This window comes from Schistocerca nitens, chromosome 1 (genome assembly GCF_023898315.1).
Source record: "Schistocerca nitens isolate TAMUIC-IGC-003100 chromosome 1, iqSchNite1.1, whole genome shotgun sequence".
Lineage (NCBI taxonomy): Eukaryota > Metazoa > Arthropoda > Insecta > Orthoptera > Acrididae > Schistocerca > Schistocerca nitens.
In genome coordinates this window covers 599,989,105-600,005,649 of record NC_064614.1, presented here as the reverse complement: position 1 = coordinate 600,005,649, position 16,545 = coordinate 599,989,105, and the positions used below count along the sequence as shown (strand labels likewise).

General features: G+C 43.1%; 1 non-coding gene across 1 annotated transcript; it reads left to right on the top strand.

Annotated features, from left to right (window-relative positions):
• Positions 1–347: 347 nt before the first annotated feature.
• Positions 348–419, top strand: Trnam-cau (transfer RNA methionine (anticodon CAU)). Its single transcript has one exon. It is a non-coding gene; the product is annotated as a tRNA-Met (tRNA).
• The last annotated feature ends 16,126 nt before the right edge of the window (positions 420–16,545 follow it).

The following is a 16,545-nucleotide window of genomic DNA, read 5'->3' as shown; positions in this document are numbered from 1 at the left end:
GATAATAAACGTTCCAGTCTCATTAATGTGACCATCGTCTATGTTCGACGTCACCTTACAATAATCACTCGCAGACGGCAGGTGGCAGCAATAGCAGTGGGAGGTATGTAAAGCGTGTCGCAGAGATGCGGAAAAAAGTGCACTCGCTGTCATAATGTGGAAACGGAGAGATTTATCTGACGTCAAAAGGTGCATTATCATTCCCGTTGCAGAGTGAAAGCATTTCCACAATAGCAAGACAAGTCAAGCTCAAAGATGTTACCCAGTTAATTTAACGGTAGGCGTCGCAGACAATGCTTTTTCAAGCGTCCTATGTCACGCACCGAAGAGGGCGGACGCCTCCACGGAGCAGAGTGGCGCAGTGGAAGCGTGCTGGGCCCATAACCCAGAGGTCCGTGGATCGAAACCACGCTCTGCTAAAATTGTTCTTTTTCTAGTTTGTAAACTGTTCGCGGGACGCCGTTGTTAAAGCATACTGTGCATGGCAAAACTGTGTTTCCCAAAACCGGTGCTCGGCAACTGCGTTGCACCAATGATCACAGATGTCGGGGCTGTACGATTATTTCGGAGAAGTGTATGGGCGAACAGATGTGCATCTGTTGAGCAACTGACGGTACAGATGCACCAAGGAGCATAAATGGGCATGGGCTGTGGCAGCAACGCCTGGTTCATGTACCCTTGCTGACAGTTGCTCAACATCGACCAAAGATGGAATTTGCACGCCAATATTGCAACTGGACGTGGCCTTTTTCTGATGAATCCCATTTTATGCTCCATCCGACTGATGGTCTTTGTTGCCCTGCAGCAATCGTCCGAAGCGCCCAGAAGGGAGCGTTATGGTCTGGGGAATGTTTTCGTAGCATTCCTTGGGTGATCTAGCCATTCTGGAAGGCACAATGGATCAACACAAATATGCATCTATACTTGGAGACCATGTCCACCGCTACATCCTCTTTGTTTTCCCTCGGCATGATGACATGTACCATCTATGTCGTGGTTCGAAAAGCACCAGGATGGGTCTACCGTACTCCCCTGACCACCACACTCCTTGGGTTTAAGCCCAGTCGAGAATTTGCGGGACCACCTTGTTCGGGCTGTCCGCGCCATGGATCCTCAGCCGAGAAACCTAACGCAACTGGCCACGGCACTGGATTCGGCATGGCTCCATATCCATGTCGGTGTCTTCCAGAACCTTAATGAGTCCGAGTTACATTCAGGCTTTTGACGGGTGGCTTCATTAATGAGACTCGACCATGTGGTATAAGCATCCTGACCGACAGAGTGCGCCCCAATGCCTATTTTAAATCCAACAAATCTCGTCAGTATTTCATAGACTAAAGCCATGGAATATTTTTGATAGTGATTCTGTCATCTTACCGATGGTGAACGAGAAAAATGTGTACCGTTATGCAGTTTGATCCTTCCCTTCCTCTTGACATTACACAAACAAATGAAAAACGGGACAAAGGGGTCGCAAAATCCTCTTGCAAGATTGTTTCAGTGTTTGCCACATAAACTCAAGCAAATTTGTAACAGAATTCGAGTTCGAATACAGCGGTCTAGAATAATATTCCTTGCGTCAATTCGACTGATGGCAGACGAGCATAACGGCTAAAAAAAAAAAAAAAAAAAAAAAAAAATTGGGCTCCAAGCACTATGGGACTTAACATCTGAGGTCATCAGTCCCCTAGACTTAGAACTACATAACCTAACTAACCTAAGGCCATCACACACATCGATCCCCGCGGCAGGATTCGAACCTGCGACCGTAGCAGCAGTGCGGTTCCGGAATGAAGCGCCTAGAACCGCTCGGCCATATCGGCCGGCAAGCATCATGGCCTACTGGTCCATAAATACGATCGAAAATCTAGATTACTACAAATAAGCCACTGCATAAGCAATCACTATTCATATGGGTGGTTAGAAAGACTAACCGTTACTCGAGCATATTATTGAGTCGATATTGAAAAGACTGCAGCGCCAAATAACGTGTTACGAATAAGTCATAGTTTTCGTCGCACAATCTAACAGTTTTTGCCTAGTCTGCATGTTGTCGAGTAATGTTGAAGACAAACGGTTGACATGACGTCAGTTTGTAACTGGATATTTATTGTTGTCGGCAGTACCAATGTCAAGACAAAAATGAAGGCTATTCGCCTCCAGTTTTGCCATCTTTCCGTTACTCCACGTCGAATCTTATGGCAACATTCTGTAAGCTGTCAATGCGTGATAAAACTTATTAGAATCGAAACATCCAATCTGATAAAATGGAGACAACTGGAGAGCCCATTCCCGTAGAGGTCCTTAAAGTAAAGAAGGTCGAGCAAATGAAATTCACTGAAGTGAAATGAATGGGGATGAAATTACGAAGACGCAGTGACTTGTAATGATACCAGTTCGGTCCGTTCGGGATGTCAAATTTGCAGTGTAATGAATCTGTTCTGTGTAGTGAAAATTTCATTTCGGTAAATTTATTTCAATTCCTATATACCCATAGGGCAGGGTAAGTCAGTTTCCGGCCTGTGCGCGTTCTTATACTGCCTAATAGCAGTAAGGCAAATGCTGGTTACAATTCATTCCTCCAAAGATTTTCATTTGTAATAACATATTCATAAAAAAAGGTGTTTGTGCAGCTCTGTGTTGTGGTAGGTATCAGCATATTTGATACTAGCTGTGCATGAATATTTCATAGCTCATCCTGGCTATTACAGTCACATCTGAGGTGAACCGGATACACGTTATATAATGATATAAACTTCGGGAGAGCACTGTTGGAACCCAGTGTAGATGTGATTTTTATATGTGGTTTATTGCGCACACATGAGTGTGTTGGTTGTTTTTCTCTGTGTCGAACAGGCCTCCCGCATACAATTCACGAACTTTACGACCTGATGTTTTCTGCACAGTCGTAATTGCACTAATAAGTGGAATAAGCCTGTCAGTGTACACTAACCGGTTTGCGTCTAAATGTCCATACTTCAACACCAGACCTGCTGCCCAGGGGAAAATATGTGTTAATAGCTTGCTCATGCCACGTGTACTTGGAGGTGCTACCCAGTCTACGACATGTTCTAGCTACAACTACTAGTATACAAATGACGCAAATACTAATGTAATAATGTGTTGTTCAGTACACTGTCCTTAGTCACCAATAGAAATTTCTACAGTTATAGCCGTTACACCCTGCATAAACATTTCCGAAATGAATGTTCACTCTGCAGCGGAGTGTGAGCTAGTATGAAACTTCCTGGCCGGCCGCTGTGGGCGAGCGGTTTTAGGGGCTTCAGCCTGGAACCGCGCGACCGCTACAGTCGCAGGTCGGAATCCTGCCTTGGGCATGGATGTGTGTGATGTCCTTAGGTTAGTTAGGTTTAAGTAGTTCTATGTTCTAGGGAACTGAGGACCTCAGATGTTACGTCCCATAGTGCTCAGAGCCATTTGAACCATTTTTTGAAACTTCCTGGCAGATTAAAACTGTGTATTTGATCGTGATTCGAACGAGGACAAAGGTGAACCACACTGTTACGCAGAACAAGCTCTTGCAATGTCTGCCATTGGATTTGGCTAGACATCTACGTACCGCTTTCGAGCACAACTCACTATCCTCCCATTTCGAAATAAAAGCCCTTTGAAAGTCTGTGACGTGGTATTCAGACGAATGACGATGTTATAAAAACGCACTTTATTTGCGGAACGGATGTTTATATGCGGAGCCTGAGCATTACCGCTGGGATAGCTTGAGGCTCACTGCGACAGATACTGGGTGTCCCACATACAACCGGGACGCCTCGCGCCCTCGATTCAAGTAACAACAAACAAACTAAAAAATAATAGATAATAGAAAAATTAAAAACATGTACTTCCCTGTTTATAAGAGAAACCGGAAGTGGTGGCCATGGGCATCCAGGCATCGCTGCGTTTGCGTGATGACGTTAACAGCAACATGCTGTAATTCTGCAGGCACGATGTTGTTAATTTCTCTAATTACGTTCCGCTTAAAATCGTCTATTTACATTTTAATGTGCCCCGTAAATAAAAATCACACGATGCTAAGTCCGGGGATCTTAGGGGATCAGAGGCTTTTACTGACAAATCTGTCTTCTGGGAACACGTCGGTAATGTGGACCATACTTTGGTTGGATGTATGGGCGGTAGCTCCATCTTTTTGGAATAATGCTTCTCTGCATCTGTTAATTGTACCTAGAAAGAATCAAAGATCTCTAGACATTTGGCACTGTTGAAGGTGTAATTGAAAAATATGCGGCAGGCCCTGTGACCGAGAGGTTCTAGGCGCTTCAGTCTGTAACCGCGCGACCGCTATGGTCGCAGGTTCGAATCCTGCTTCGGAACGGACGTGTGTGATGTCCTTAGGCTAGTTAGGTTTTGAGTGGTTCTAAGTTCTAGGGGACTGATGACCTCAGATGTTAAGTCCCATAGTGCTCAGAGCCATTCGAACCATTTGAAAAACATGCGGCCAATAATGCGTATGCCAGACAATGCACATCAGACACCTATCTTCTATGATTTCTGAAGTTTTTCATGCAGAATATGTGGGTTGCCCTGTGTCCAGTATCTGCAATTCTGAGAGTTTACGTAACATGACAAATGAAACCAGACCTGGGCGACGATGAATCAGTCCGAACGTTACCGACTATTCCGTTCAGAAGCATACATACATACATTAATCTTTGTTCCACAGGTCATGGATACGACATTTCGTAATGATGTGGAATGTGTCACTTTAACATACGTATTTTTTACACAAAATAATTTTTTTACAGTTAATACTTCATATCTAAGAATTCATCTATTTAGTAGAAGGAGTTGTCATTCAGAAATTCTTTTAATTTGCTTTTAAATGTTGGTTGGCTATCTGTCGTCAGACTTTTAATACTATTTGATAAACGGCCAAAGATTTTTATGGCAGCATAATTCACCCCTTTCTGAGCCAAAGTGAGATTTAATCCAGAATAGTGAAGATCATCCTTTCTTCTAGTGTTGAATTTATGCACTTCACTGTTATTTTTGATTTGGAATGGATTATTAATGACAAATTTCATAAGTGAATATATGTATTGCGAAGGTACTGTGAATATCCTGAGTTCCTTAAATAAATGACAGCAAGGTGATTTTGGGTGGGCTACAGCTATCATTCTGATTACACGCTTTTGTGCAACGAATACTTTCCCTCTTAATGACGAATTACCCCAAAATATGACGCCATATGAAAGCAGCGAATGAAAATAGGCATAGTAGGCTAATTTACTGATATGTTTATCATCAAAATTTGCAATAACCCTAAAAGCATAAGTAGCTGAACCTAACCATTTCAGCCGATCTTCGACGTGTTTCTTCCAATTCAATTTCTCATCAATGCACACACCCAGAAATTTTGAGTATTCCGCCTTAGCAACAGACTTCTGTTCATAATCTATATTTATCAATGGTGTTATACCATTTACTGTACAGAATTGTATAAATTGTGTTTTCTCAAAATTTAGTGAGAGTTTATTTGCAGAGACCCACTTAATTATTTTCTTACTTGTCGGGTGTGATTACTATACTTGTATCATCATCTAAAAGAACTAGCTTAGCACCTCCATGAATACAGAGTGGCAAGTTGTTAATGTATATTAAGAACAATAAGGGACCCAAGACTGAACCCTGTGGGACACCATTCTTGATACATCCCCAGTTAGAGGACTCTACTGCTTTTGCAGACTATCTGTACTGTTAATTTCAACATTCTGCATTCTTCCAGTTAAGTATGAATTACACCATTTGTGCACTGTCCCACTCATAGCACAACACTTAAGCTTATCTACAGGAATTTCGTGATTCACACAATCAAAGACCTCTGAGAGATCACAAAATATCCCAATGGGTGATGTTCGGTTATTCAACGCATTTCATACTTGATCAGTGAAAGCATATATAGCATTTTCTGTTGAAAAGCCTTTCTAAAAACCAAATCGACATTTTGTTAGTACTCTATTTTTACGAATATGTGATGCTACTCCTGAATACATTGCTTTTTCAAGAATTTTGGATAAAGCTGTCAGAAGTGAGATTTGGGGGTAGTTGTTAGCATTAGATCTACCCCCTTTTTTGTGCAATGGTTAACAATAGCATATTTCAGTCTCTCTGGAAAAATGCCCTGTTTCAGTGAGCTACTACATATGTGGCTAAGAATCCTACTTATTTGTTGGGAACAAGCTTTTATCACTCTGTTGGAAATGTTATCTATTCCATGTGAGCTTTTACTTTTGCGTGAATTTATTATTTTCCTAATTTCAGTAGGAGCGGTGGGTTGAATTTCAGTTTTATCAAATTGCTTAGGTACTGCCTCTTCCATATACTGGCTTGCATTTTCTAATGAATAGCTAGATCCTATTTTCTCTACAACACTTAAAAATTATCATTAAAAATGTTTTCTACTTCTGACTTCTTGTTAAGAAACTTTTCATTGTGTCTGGTAGAAATGCAGTCTTCCTGTGCTCTCGGTTGCCCTGTTTACATGTTAACAATATTCCAAATTGTTTTAATTTTATTATAAGATGCTGCCCCAAGTCCTTTGCTGTTTCTGAGTTTCTGACAGAATTGCATATGTTTGGCAGACTGAATTTTATTTTGTTTTCCTGAACTTTAATTCTTTTTTTCGAAAATTCTCTCTGGTATACTTTACTGCTTGCTTAACGTACAGGCCGATCAATATTGTGGATAGGTTACAACCCTGTCTCACTCCCTTCTCAACTACTACACCCTTTCCATCTCCTTTGGCTCTTATAAATGCAATCTGTTTTCGGTACAAGTTGGAGATAACCTTTCCCTCTATTTATTTTACCCCTGCCACTGTGAGAATTTCAAACATTTCAACATTTCAAAAGCTCTGCCAAAATCTGCAAATGCTACAAAGGTCGGCTTACCTTTCTTTAACTTCTTAGCTAGGTTGTAGCGTTTCTCTACATTCCTGCTAAACCTAAACTAATGTTCCCCGAAGTCTACTTTTATTTGTTTTTCCGTTATTTGTAATTTGTATTTTACAACCGTGACCTATTAAAATGTGGGTTTGGAAATATTTACAGCTGTCAGAACCTGCCTTTTTTCGAACTGGGATTACTAGATTCTTCTTTAAGTCTGCGAGGGGCATTTTTCCTACTTAGGTGTTTCAGTACTTTGTCAGTTTCTCTACATAGTATCGTATCTCCCATCTCATCTACCTGCTCTTCTCTGTCTATAATATTGCCTTCAATTTAATTTTCCTGGTATATCACTTCGATATCTTTCTTCTACATTTCATCTTTCACTTCTTTACTTAGTACTGTTTGCCACCTGAACTCTTGCAACATTCATGCAGGAGCTTCTCTTTTCTCTTCTCCATTTTCCTAAAGGTGGCGCCTATCTTTCACCTAGTTAAACATGCCTCTACAGCCTTATATTTATCGTATAGCTGTTGCAGGTTAGGAATCTTGCATTTTATGTCAATTTCATCTTCCAGTCTCCTGTATTTCCTTCTGCCTGCTCCATTTGCTACATTTTCATATTTCCTTCTTTCGTGAAGTACATTCATATATCGCGTACTTTGTTTGGTCGTCCCCTGCCTTCACTATTTCGTATCTCAAAGCTACCCATTCGTCATCCATTATATTCCTTTCACTTGTTTCAGCGAATCGTTACTCTGAACCACATCTGCTTCTTTCAATTTGTACAGGTCTCATCTCCTTCATTTCCTACCTTTCTCTAATTCTTCATTTGTAATGTACGGTTCATAAGCCGCACATTTTTATAGTCAACGCTAAGCGTTGTCTTTGCGTTATTTTCTGTGATCGGCCTCTTCCTTGGCCATTCATTAATTTCTTCCTCTTCACCGCGATGTTATGGACTGCATTATTGCCCGGCTTGTGGCAATAATGTTATTTCTGAAAATGATTTTTCTTTTTCATGTTGGGAGATAACTATTTGGCTTTCCTCTACAGTTTTTTCCTTCGCTTTGCAGCCCATTTTGCTTTTGCACGCCATTAACCGTGTCCTAGGACCAAAAGCTTGCCAGTGAATGGTTCATTAGTCGTTTCTATGTTTACATTTCTGATGGTGTAGGAGAAATTTGTTCTCCGCTGTGTGAAGAAAGCTGGTACAGGATTTATATTTACATTTTGCAGAGGACTACTTATTTAATCCTTTTATATGTACAGATTAGGAAGGAAACCATATAGTGTTAGTTTACCATATAATATCTCCGGTACTGATGTTTAATTCTAATAAATGAAGTTATTCTACATGAATAACTGTGTATGAATACTTTTTTTTCGTGACTGGATAACCGGTAAGAATTTTAATAGTGTCTGAGATGTGAGTGATGGAGATCAGTAATTCACGGTGGAATCGGAAGGAGCCGGGGCCTCCCCTTCAAGCGTCGCCCGCATCTCGTGGTCGTGCGGTAGCGTTCTCGCTTCCCACGCCCGGGTTCCCGGGTTCGATTCCCGGCGGGGTCAGGGATTTTCTCTGCCTCGTGATGGCTGGGTGTTGTGTGCTGTCCTTAGGTTAGTTAGGTTTAAGTAGTTCTAAGTTCTAGGGGACTTATGACCACAGCAGTTGAGTCCCATAGTGCTCAGAGCCATTTTGAACCTCCCCTTCAAGCAGGTGTCCGAGGCTGGCGAGGCGCCAGCACGGCACGTGCGCCCGCGACACGAGAGGCGGCCGCGCACGTGAGCCAAGGCAGTGACGTAGAGCTGTGACGTCACGCGTGCCGGCGGCCGGCGCTCCTGGTCCGTCCTGGCGCTCTGGTCTGGCGTCGTCGACGCCGCTGCCAAACCGTCAACAGCGGGCTGGCATGCTCGCCGAGTTCGTAGGAATTCATTAGTGCCGCAATTCAGCTCTGTAGTACTTCCACTTTCAGGCTTCTCAGAAGAAAGCGACAGCTCAGCGCTTCGCGAAAAACGGCAGACAGGCGAACACCATTACGAAGTTTTCTATTTGCTTGTCTGGTTTCTGTGTATCAACGTGCACATATCTCATTAATACACAGTGAAACAAACACAAAATAAGCTGCACTTCACAAAAACCTGGACGAACTGGGTTAGCGTGAACCAGCAATTTTGATGATCAAGAATAGTACCAGAAAGTCCGTAACTCCCCGCAGAGTCGTTGTCACCGCAGAAATAAGGAGCCCCTACAGCGATCCGTAGACCAATCCAGTAGCAGGCAGCCGAGTTCCAACGGCGTGCCACGAGGATGGTTTGTGCAGTCTTCAGTCGGCGAACGCTATGACAGTGGAGCGCCTAGCCGCTGCTTACGAAGACATTCTGGCGAATCGCCGGGAGCACCGCCTATCCTGAGTTGCAGCGACCCGCAAACTCTGACTCGATAACGCCGGTATCCTTCGTGGCGGGATCGATCTCGTTATTCAGCCGAAAAAGATTTAAGACTAATATGCGCACCACTTATATGTCTCGGCTGTCGTGCTGAGAACTAGGAACTTGCGACTTGCGTGCCTAGTGTGAAGAATGCACCAGATTTCTTAATGATCTCTTACAGCTCTGTGTCTCTTATACAAAAGAAGATGGCTGAAAAATTTCACCTGACCATAATCTGCCATCAAAACACACCTACGTCAGTTTTAAAATTTCTCTTCCGCGTAGGTCTCTCCATGCTTTGAATAAAAAACACATTTGATTGACGCTTCAGTGAGCCGAGAGAGAGCGGCCAGCCGCCAGCAGAGCACAGTTCATTCTCGAAAGCAGCATGTTCGCTGTCTTCTCCGTTTTGTATGTGCATGCGCAGTTGTCAGTTCTGATCGCCGTCGCTGTAGTCTGTCCCTTAGAGAGTTGCTGTGTACGAGCTGTACTGCCAACAAGGACAGTGAGCAATGTGGGTAGTCGTGGTATGCCAAGTACAGTAAACAATCTCTCCAATGACGTGCAAAAGACGGGAAAACTGTTGTTAGCGTTTTAAAACCAATGCTAAGTTACCAGGAGTCACTAGCACGTCTCACACGTCTGAAAATTTCGGGAAGAACATGCCAACAAAGTGCTGAAACGTCGCGCACGTCTTCTCGGGGTAATATCGTTCTCTAGTAAAGCAAAGGTAACGAGACCTCTACAACTTACTAGCAATTTTCACACGAATCATGAATTAATCACTGGGTTATACTGTTCTGTTATTGTGTGTCCCTGGGTTTACACGGTTCAGTATTATCGAATTATACGCGCCGAATCAAGTTATGACGACAGTTTTTTCCTTCAAAAAAATCTGGGGCTGGGACGTTTCTTTTGAACATTTCACACACAATCAATCCTTCGTTAAAACTATGTACTTTGAAGCTCTGTGTTGTGTTTATTCAGCAGCAATGCTACTGTTTCTTGGTTCAGCAGACGGATGACGATGTTGTAGAACCGCGTACACGGCTGACAAAACGTGCTCCTGCTTCACATAGTTCTAGTCGAATTCGCATGTCTTTTAAACATAGGGAGGTGGAGAACGTGTCACGGTGGGGGACTCGACTGCATGGGCGATGAGGGTTGAAATGGCGAGTGCCCTCAATATCTTCAAGCGAATGTTGGGATGTTTCCTTCATCGATCCCACTCGATATTAATATTGGCCACGAAGTCGACAGGACGTCAGGAACTGTAGTACAAGTGCCTTGGTTGTAGTCGTCGCCACTGACGACCTATCACTTCTATTTTGTTGGCCGTAGTACCTCTACCGACAGTAGCTGAACGCTATAAAATGTGTAGTTCTTCAATACGTCATCACTATTAGACAAAAAAATTAATTGCTCTTTATATGGTCACGGATATCGAAACAGCATACACTGTTTACATTGTCATGAAATAGACACGAAGTACCTTTCTTTCAAACTATGGAACTTTGTTTACCTGTGTTTTAAGATACGTACGAGAACATCGATATATCAGAAAACGAGTGAAATGTCACATGATTATTTCGGATAGTGCTCGCATTTCCTCGACATAAATACGACGAATGTTGTCAGCCTGTCATATCAAGTGTTTCAACAGTTGTAATGCACGAGTAGTGAAGCGCAGTTCCCAATGTAATCAGCACACAAATCACACGCAACCATTCTGACGCGCAGGGTGTTTCCGTACTTACAGCGGCCTTAGGTCAGTACTGGTACACTCGCGTCACAGTTGTACCTATCCCGGGTGCTACGTCCAAGCGCTAGATCTGTTTATCCTACGTACTACAGCACTTTCATTGTACTAGAACAGAGTTAAACGCGGCCGATACTGGGTACTCAGTACACTTACATCTCTCAGCGGTGAAAATGTCACACGAATATCTCACTACGTTTTACTTACACTCTGTTATACACAATGGTCAAATATCCGGAGTTAGTCTCTATTTACATGAAAGTTTCATTACCAAGGGGAAAAGAAAACAGAGGTAAGAAATTTGCAACTTGGTGTACTGGCACTGTCTCGCGGAACGTACAGCGCTGCATAAATGTCTGTTGTCAACAACCTTGCTACACTAGTTAACGTAATAGTAAAAATACAAGAGGCACCCAACATTCACAATTTAACCATTATCTGGCAGAAAATGGCGTTTACGTTTACCCACACAAGATTATGATCTGCTTCCTCATCAATCAAGTTGATAAACATTGAAAAATAATAAGAAAAACAAGTTTAACAAATTTCTGCTCCACAAAAAGTATTCAACAGATAAGACATTTGACATAAATATACAATGTACTCATGTAAATAGACTGTATGCGCGGACGTAAACAATAAGAAACGCATGATCTATCTAACCAATAGAAACATCATAACGGAATGTGATCGTTGCAACATACTCCTGACTGACTCCTAACTACTTGCACTGCAATATTTTGCATTGTCAGTCGCAGTGTGATGTTTTCGTGACCTCAAGTTGTTGTTGTACTGATAAAGACTTAGTGTCTCTTCAGTGCACTGCGAGTAGCCAAATTTAAATGACATGTTGTACCTGGAACAGATCAGAATATCTGCTACAAAACCTACTGGAGCTGAACAAGCTATCTAAGCATTGCTGAGATGACATTATAATGGCATATTACATACTGTTTACTTTTCCCAATGCAGTGTTTACTTATTTGTGACACACTTTTAGCTCAGAAGCATAGAAAATGGGAAGAAAGCACAGAACCATCATAGTTGATTCTGTTTACAAACTATTACAAAAAATAGATGCTAAAAATCCGAAGCTAATCTTCAGTTAATTTTTGCCACATGATTCTTATAAGAACGCTAGCAGTTGACACTTCATCCCCCACTAACCGGATGAGTATTTACAAACACACGTAAATGTATACATAGACGCATAAAGTATATTCTTAAGTTCCTGCGTTTTCTATATTTCCACTGAGATTTCGTTGATTGATTTCACTACCCGCTCGTTAGTAACGCATAACCTGATCCAAAATGCTCAGTAGTGAATAAAACAATTCATTCCATGCCAGTATATCACGATTTGGCGCAGTTTGAGCTTTGCAAGAACAATAAATGCACGAAGCATCGGAAAGTTTGAGATGGCGGGGTAATTTACATAGCTGCCGACGAACGCTTCTCACCGCTGGACGAGATTTCGCGGACGTAAACAAACCAGTCCGCAGCGCAGCAGCAGCCCCGCGTTACTCACCAATTGTCTGAGACTGCGACGAATCCGAATCTCCCGCCTCACTGCGCCGCCGATGATGTTCCACTGTCTGACCGACGGCAGGCACACGCCACTCGCGCACAGTATTTTTGACAGGTGTTGAGAGTCGCAGCACAGCGCGCGTGCTCGGTTACATAGCACAACGCCCCATCCCGGTACGCGGCGAGACACCGACTGAGCCGCCGCCAGCTACCGCAGAGCTGTCGCAACAGTGGCGCCGCGGGGCGACGGTAGAGTGAACTAAGCTCCCGGCTCGGGCCCTGCTGCCGCCGTATTGATGTGCAGCAGCCAGGATTGCCAACTGCACTGCTACCGCTTCTGCCGCTGCAGTTCATCGATTGCAGGATCCCGGACGCCTCCAGATTACGACGCAGTTTGTCGGCAGGACCTGTGGGAAGCTGCGTGCAAAGTGCTGTGTGAAGCATTCATCCTGCTCAATCTCCTTCAACTACTGTAGCGCCTCTAGCATCGTTACAGTGGCTACAATGTTACAACACTTTAAAAATCACGAAACGTGTCATATACCTGTGACAGTGACTCTGCATTATTATTACTTTAGTTTTCCTTTGGTACTGGCAGTAATTCGTGGTAACTGTAATCTTAGATACTCTATGTGATTAAAAGTATCCGGAGACCTGGCTGAAAATGACTTACAAGTTCGTAGCGTCCTCCATCCCGCGGGACTGCTACGGTCGCAGGTTCGAATCCTGTCTCGGGCATGGGTGTGTGTGGTGTCCTTAGGTTAGTTAGGTTTAAGTAGTTCTAAGTTCTAGGGGACTTATGACCTAAGATGTTGAGTCCCATAGTGCTCAGAGCCATTTTTTTTTCGTCCTCCATCGCTAATGCTGGAATTCAATACGGTGTTGGCCTACCCTTAGCCTTGATGACAGCTTCCACTCTCGCTGGCATACGTTCAATCAGGTGCTGGAAGGTTTCTTGGGGAATGGCAACCCGTTCTTCACGGAGTGCTGCACTGTGGAGAGGTACCGGTGTCAGTCAGTGAGGCCTAGCACGAAGTCGGCGTTCCAAAACATCCCAAAGGTGTTCTATAGGATTCAGGTCAGGACTCTGTGCAGGCCAGTCTATTACAGGGATGTTATTGTCGCGTAGCCACTAAGCCACAGGCCGTGCATTATGAACAGGTGTTCGATCATATTTAAAGATGCAATCGCCATCCCCGAATTGCTCTTCAGCACTGGTGCTTAAAACACCAATGTACATCTACATCTACATCTATACTCCGCGAGCCACCTTACGGTGTGTGGCGGAGGGTACTTATTGTACCACTATCTGATCCCCCCTTCCCTGTTCCATTCACGAATTGTGCGTGGGAAGAACGACTGCTTGTAAGTCTCCGTATTTGCTCTAATTTCTCGGATCTTTTCGTTGTAATCATTACGCGAGATATATGTGGGCGGTAGTAATATGTTGCCCATCTCTTCCCGGAATGTGCTCTCTCGTAATTTCGATAGTAAACCTCTCCGTATTGCGTAACGCCTTTCTTGAAGTGTCCGCCACTGGAGCTTGTTCAGCATCTCCGTAACGCTCTCGCGCTGACTAAATGTCCCCATGACGAATCGCGCTGCTTTTCGCTGGATCATGTCTATCTCTTCTATTAATCCAACCTGGTAAGGGTCCCATACTGATGAGCAATACTCAAGAATCGGACGAACAAGCGTTTTGTAAGCTACTTCTTTCGTCGATGAGTCACATTTTCTTAGAATTCTTCCTATGAATCTCAACCTGGCGCCTGCTTTTCCCACTATTTGTTTTATGTGATCATTCCACTTCAGATCGCTCCGGATAGTAACTCCTAAGTATTTTACGGTCGTTACCGCTTCCAATGATTTACCACCTATGGCATAATCGTACTGGAATGGATTTCTGCCCCTATGTATGCGCATTATATTACATTTATCTACGTTTAGGGAAAGCTGCCAGCTGTCGCACCATTCATTAATCCTCTGCAGGTCTTCCTGGAGTACGTACGAGTCTTCTGATGTTGCTACTTTCTTGTAGACAACCGTGTCATCTGCAAATAGCCTCACGGAGCTACCGATGTTGTCAACTAAGTCATTTACGTATATTGTAAACAATAAAGGTCCTATCACGCTTCCTTGCGGTACTCCCGAAATTACCTCTACATCTGCAGATTTTGAACCGTTAAGAATGACATGTTGTGTTCTTTCTTCTAGGAAATCCTGAATCCAATCACAAACCTGGTCCGATATTCCGTAAGCTCGTATTTTTTTCACTAAACGTAAGTGCGGAACCGTATCAAATGCCTTCCTGAAGTCCAGGAATACGGCATCAATCTGCTCGCCAGTGTCTACGGCACTGTGGATTTCTTGGACAAATAGGGCGAGCTGAGTTTCACATGATCTCTGTTTGCGGAATCCATGTTGGTTATGATGAAGGAGATTTGTATTATCTAAGAACGTCATAATACGAGAACATAAAACATGTTCCATTATTCTACAACAGATTGACGTAAGCGAAATAGGCCTATAATTATTCGCATCTGATTTATGACCCTTCTTGAAAATGGGAACGACCTGCGCTTTCTTCCAGTCGCTAGGTACTTTACGTTCTTCCAGAGATCTACGATAAATTGCTGATAGAAAGGGGGCAAGTTCTTTAGCATAATCACTGTAGAATCTTACGGGTATCTCGTCTGGTCCGGATGCTTTTCCGCTACTAAGTGATAGCAGTTGTTTTTCAATTCCGATATCGTTTATTTCAATATTTTCCATTTTGGCGTCCGTGCGACGGCTGAAGTCAGGGACCGTGTTACGATTTTCCGCAGTGAAACAGTTTCGGAACACTGAATTCAGTATTTCTGCCTTTCTTCGGTCGTCCTCTGTTTCGGTGCCATCGTGGTCAACGAGTAATTGAATAGGGGATTTAGATCCGCTTACCGATTTTACATATGACCAAAACTTTTTAGGGTTCTTGTTTAGATTGTTTGCCAATGTTTTATGTTCGAATTCGTTGAATGCTTCTCTCATTGCTCTCTTTACGCTCTTTTTCGCTTCGTTCAGCTTTTCCTTATCAGCTATGATTCGACTACTCTTAAACCTATGATGAAGCTTTCTTTGTTTCCGTAGTACCTTTCGTACATGATTGCTATACCACGGTGGATCTTTCCCCTCGCTTTGGACCTTAGTCGGTACGAACTTATCTAAGGCGTACTGGACGATGTTTCTGAATTTTTTCCATTTTTGTTCCACATCCTCTTCCTCAGAAATGAACGTTTGATGGTGGTCACTCAGATATTCTGCGATTTGTGCCCTATCACTCTTGTTAAGCAAATATATTTTCCTTCCTTTCTTGGCATTTCTTATTACACTTGTAGTCATTGATGCAACCACTGACTTATGATCACTGATACCCTCTTCTACATTCACGGAGTCGAAAAGTTCCGGTCTATTTGTTGCTATGAGGTCTAAAACGTTAGCTTCACGAGTTGGTTCTCTAACTATCTGCTCGAAGTAATTCTCGGACAAGGCAGTCAGGATAATGTCACAAGAGTCTCTGTCCCTGGCTCCAGTTCTGATTGTGTGACTATCCCATTCTATACCTGGTAGATTGAAGTCTCCCCCTATTACAATAGTATGATCACGAAACTTCTTCACGACGTTCTGCAGGTTCTCTCTGAGGCGCTCAACTACTACGGTTGCTGATGCAGGTGGTCTATAGAAGCATCCGACTATCATATCTGACCCACCTTTGATACTTAACTTAACCCAGATTATTTCACATTCGCATTCGCTAATAACTTCACTGGATATTATTGAATTCTTTACTGCTATAAATACTCCTCCACCATTGGCGTTTATCCTATCCTTGCGGTATATATTCCATTCTGTGTCTAGGATTTCGTTACT